General features: G+C 43.0%; 1 pseudogene; it reads right to left on the minus strand.

Moving 5' to 3' along the window:
* Nucleotides 1-497: 497 nt before the first annotated feature.
* Nucleotides 498-1,526, minus strand: LOC122801183 (annotated as a pseudogene).
* Nucleotides 1,527-5,673: the final 4,147 nt, after the last annotated feature.

Raw genomic sequence — 5,673 nt, forward strand, 5'->3', positions numbered from 1 at the left:
ATCTGTTAAACATTTCCTGAACTAAATGATGCCATGTCCTATGAATGTCTGAATGTGTAGTGTTCCGATATCAGCAAGACTGCTAGGAGAACAGTGGGCACTTCTCATAAGCAGGGCTAAAGTCAGTTACTAGAGAAAACCCCCACCCGCGCCATTGGAGCTACAATACACAATACAGTTTACATGCAAATTAGAGCAAAAAGTCTCCCAATTAGAATGTACTGATAAAAAAAAAAACATGGTTCTCAATTTATGGTCAGTTATAAAAGGTGTCATTCTTATAAGTAGTCTCATGTAAACCCAAGGCTAAAACTAATACAATTAAAAAAGTAAAACCTAATTGCACTTAGGCAAGCATGATTTGGAACTGGCTTTCATTATAACAGTTAAAAAGTATGTCCTTAAATTTAAATAAATAAATAAATTTAAAACAAAAAGCAGTGATTTTCAGTAATGTTTTCTCGCTGACTGTTTCTACAAAACACTTCTTGTACTTTTCAAAAGAGGATGCTGTTAGAAAGCTCTGCTGCAATTTTTGGAATTCCAGCCTGAATCTCAGACTCAATACCACAATGATCCTTCCCACGGAGGATTTTAAAGTAGCCATTATCACCCCAGTCTGTATTCCATGAGTTAGCAGCCAGCCAGTAAGGTGTGTTATTTTCTTTGCCCCAGCCAAAGATCTTAATAGCATGACCCCCGACTGCTTCTCCAGTGTGATGCTGGTACACACCTGATTTATAGAGCAGGAAGTCCTCATACACAGTGAAGGCCCTCTCCACAGGTCCATTCTTATAAATTTCTTCCATTATGCTTTCAGGAGAGGAAGGGACACTGTGGACAGATTCACCGTAAATCTTGTCCTTTTCATATGAAGGAGTATAACCAGCATTACACTTTTTCACACAGGGTGGCATGTCACCTCCTTCTCCAGAACATGGTGGCCATGAGCCATTCACGTGATGTTCACAGGGAGGAATAGTATATGGCCTGCAACCTATGCCAGAACCATACAGCCCCCCAACACCAAGCTACTTTCAGTCCAGTACTGCCACAGTCCCAATGGATAGCCACCCTTGCATCCCATTCCACACTCAAAGCCACAGCTTGAAAGCAGATCTTCAGCAGATACCTCCACATTTTGCTTTCCACCAGAGTGGATGCAAACATGGTCAGACATGGACTCTACAGCACCAAATGTACAACATGAGCCACAAGATCCCTGATCCCAAATCTCTGATTGTTGGACAATTGGGCCACTGAGTTCATGAATCAGAGTTATCAGGAAGCTTCACTTTTCCAGAATAGGAAGTCTTTAAAGGCAGTTTTGGACCATGCAGAATTGTACCATGCAGACGTGTCAAATAACTCTGATCCACATTGTAAAAGTTTTGTCCAGCCTTCCATGTAGTATTTAACTTGTTAATGTGGTTGATTATATCCTGTGACCAGGTGGAGGTAGATGACAAGCTTTGAGAGTTGGCAAAACCCAGGAGGAGACAAACTGTAATTAATGAATGCCACATGATGGATGCTGGCACAACTTAAATGCAAAATGAAAACCACAGTTGATTGTCATGACCTTGTCTGTATTCCTCCCAAGCCAGTTACATCTCTTTCACCTTTTCTGCAGATGGAGCTACTTTGGCTTCTGCACTGATGTCCTAATTTCTTCTTGTGTCCCAAAGTGTACATCCTGTCTCCCAACTCAGGCACTTCATCTCTATCACCTCTAGTTTCCTCAACAGCTCTGCCTTCAGTATCCAGGTTTCTGTACCATACAGCAGTACTTTTCGCACCACTGTTTTGCACACCTTATTTTTCAGTTTCTTTGGCATTTTTTCTGTCACACTACCCAGGACACTCTGTGCCAGTTGGCTACAGCCCCTCTGATTCTAGCTTTGACCTCCTCATTCAGACTTCCCTTCTCCTCAACCACCCTTACCAGATACCTGAAGCTGTTAATCTGTTCCACTGTCTTCCCATCTATCTAAAATTTTAGCTTCTTCTGATTCCCCTCATTTGCTGTTATGAAAACTGTCTTTGTCTGTAGTCAGTTTCACCCCATCTCTCTTCAATTTTGCATTCCATTTTCCTAGCCTTTGCTGAAGTTCTTGCTGAGAGTCTGTCAGTCTGCCTATAATGCCACTTCATCTGCATACAGCAACTTTGTTGATCTGTCCACTTTGACCTGTTTGCTAATGTAATCCATCACCAGTATGAACATTAGTGGGCTCAGAGCTGAGCCCTGATGCAGAGCCACCACCACTGAGAACACTAGTCATACCTTTGTCACTGGGTTTTTGTACATATCCTGCACTAATTCTACCAAACCTACCAATGTTTTTGTGGCTTTGAACCATCACAGGAATCTCCAAATCAGCTTTTTTGGGACATTTACATATCTTTCTCCAAGTCTAGGAATAACCAGTTGGACTCTTTCCTAACCACTAGATTCTTCTCAACTATCTGTCTCACTGCAAACATCAGGTCAGTTGTGCTGCATCCTGATCTGAATATGAACATCTCCCATCTTACTTTCTGCTACTCTGCATATTCCTTTATCCAGCACTTTCATGCAGTATGACAGGAGTTTGATACCTCTGTAGTGCCCCAAATTAGGAATGCCCCTTTGTTCTTGCACAACTGACACTAGAATGCTTAATCTGCAGCCACCTATGATATGCACGCCTCTGCTTACTGCTATGAGTACCCTCAGGAGCTATTTCTCACCTAATTCACCAATCACCTTTAACTGCCATGAACTCTGTTTTCCCTGACTTCATTTTCCTTAGTGCTGTTCTTACTTCCTTTAGGGTGGGCTCCTCTTCTTATTCTTTCATCATAGGCTGTATCTGGGGCAGTACAGTATCTGTGGGATTTTCGTCACTCAGAAGCTGCTGGCATCTGGCATCTGTTATTGATGTCCTATGGACTGGTGAGCAGGTTGCTGCTGGCGGTGTCTCCAAGATAAGTACAGATTGTAAGGGTTCAGAAAGGTATGCATTAACAGACCTCTAACACACAAGTCTTGCATTAAACACAGAGCCAGAGTGCAGAAGGATGTCCTTGTATCTCTCCCTTTGTATCAGGACAATGGCAGATATATGCATATGGCTCTACCTCATTTAACCTCAGTGTATAGGATAGTGTGCTGTGTCTACCTGTCCCTTCCTTCCATCCATGATGAGTAATTCCCCACCTCATTTTCCTTTGTTTATCAACCTCTATTGTTTTATCTGTAAATTAAATGAAGGGTAGACTTTACAAGTATATGTTATTATAGCAAGCACTTTCGTCTTCAAGTTTTTCATTTTTCGTCAGAATGAATATACACAATTAGTGCAAAGTTTAAAAAAGACACTTGCACACCACATGATCAAACTCCACTCCTCAAACTCTAATACCAAAAAACACCTAGAACTGAGCAGGCAAAATTTAAATATGTAAAATAATAATTACTTTGTCAAACTATTTTATGATCTAGTTTTTCATTTTTTCATATTTGTTTTTTTACGAGTCTCATCTTTGGTTTATTCTTTCTCTTATAAAGTAAATGGGGCAAACAAACCCCGGGATTCATGAAGCTCGGTGTAAGGCCGGCGTAAGGCCTGCGCCGGCGGTGCAGTGAATAGCCGGCGCAGTAGCGCCATATACATATTAATGAGAGTGCACCGGAATCACAGACACGTGCGTAGTGTACGTGAGCGAGCCCAGGTAGGATGCGTCTGGAGGCGTGTTTAAGCCGGCATGAGGTGAGCAACCTAATGTGCTGACAGCCACGGTCTGCCCACAATAGTAATGGCAGCAGCCAGGTCCCGTGCAGAATGAAACGCACGTACAGTATGCAACATAGTACCTGTCCCAAATTAACGGAGAAGCAAATACAAGCCACGAAGGCATAAGTGTACCCGTCCAAGGAGCAAAGGATACGCATAAGACCGCGTTCATCCCGCAATGCACCGTCAGTGTTTACACTCAGAGAAGGTGTACAGCCGCATGTCAGCGCACCGCACCGACATAGGAGCAGCGATTAAGGTCACCACCTGTCCCACTTTGGTTGGGGCAGTCTCTCCATGGCCAGTTGTGACCCAAAACGTATTAGAAATGGCTGATGTGCTACGATTGTAGGACACAATGATATCCCGTATTTAATGTAATGGTAGCATGAATTGGTTATTTCTGTAACAGAAATACCTAAATGACACAAGAAACAGAATAAGCAAGCAAATTGCCACAACAATAAGCTTATATTTAGGCAAACAAGTGAAGTTCTATGCTATATAGTGACCGCTTGTTAGTAACGGCCTGTAAAGTCAGATGTGAGTCCCGGAAATATCCCAGATCGAAACTGGAAAAGGTGGAAACCCCAGTAGCGACATGGCCATGGTCACCAGGGTTACCTGCTGTCCCAATGTGCCATGGACAGTCCCTGATTGGACAGTTGTGTCCCTGCAACAATCGTAAAAATGGAAAATGACCTCCGATCCCCTGTCAAGAAAATTCCCGCAATATACATGTAATAGTAGCATAAAACATATACATTACTATATGAAACACAGACATGGCATAAGAATATAAATAAGGAACCCAAATGCTTACAGAATAAGCTTATAGTATGGCAAACAAGTGAAGTTCTGTCAACTGCACTAGCCGTGGGTATGTGTAGTCCTGCAAATTCCGAACTTTCCACATAACATGCCCCACTATGGGCATTGGAAAAGGTGCCAACCATAATGGTCACAAGCAGGAGTGACAGTACATAGCCGGGTAGCTGTGTTGACATAACAACAGTAAGGAAGCAAGATACCTCAAACACAGGCAAACATGTGCATAGCAACATATCCCACACCCAGCAACGTCTCTGTTGCATACACTGGATGGCGTATGATGAAGTGTAATATCCAGAAGCAGAACCCATGCATTCGGATGTACTACACAATAGCCTCATTGTACATGTCAGTCCCACCCATGTATACCTCTGCACCCAAACCTGCTAGCATCCGTGTGCAGCTATACAACCACACACAATGTGCATACCTGAACTGTGGTAAGATGTTTGTGTTAGGCAGTGCCACGCGGGCAAATACGCACTCCACATGTCACCAACCCACCGCAGGTACAGATATATAAATGGCTGCATGTGAATGTGTCAGCAGAATGTGTACATCCCGCATGTAGTATGTACCCATCCAAACCATCTAGGTTTGCATACGACACGGTGCACATAACTGTACACATGTGGACAAGTCGGGTCGTTGGACCACCGCATCGATGATTATCTATGCAGTGAAGTCGATCACATATAGCGGAACAGGTGCCTACCAAACAGGACGTCCTAACAGGGTGCTACAGGCAAAGAAGGGAAGCTGGGACATCACATGTGGAGAGTAGCGTAGCTGGACGGACAAATACACACGGTCAAGGTAAAGGACGGAACAACATGCATATGGCCGGATGTATGTTGTTCAGAAATATATAGAAACACATATGAAGTTCCAGTTTAGACTCAAATACTATATAATGCATTGAATTGTACCGCATAATATGGCAGTAGAACTAAGCCTGCATGTAATTGGTGAAGCTAAGCTGTAGTGTGATGGAATTCTGAACCTGGCAGTAAGCAGTACAGCAGGCTCATGTCTGTCATCATTAATTATTTGCTGGGTTACA

Source organism: Protopterus annectens, chromosome 4.part1 (assembly GCF_019279795.1).
Source record: "Protopterus annectens isolate FY-2018-M chromosome 4.part1, PAN1.0, whole genome shotgun sequence".
NCBI classification, from domain to species: Eukaryota; Metazoa; Chordata; order Ceratodontiformes; family Protopteridae; genus Protopterus; species Protopterus annectens.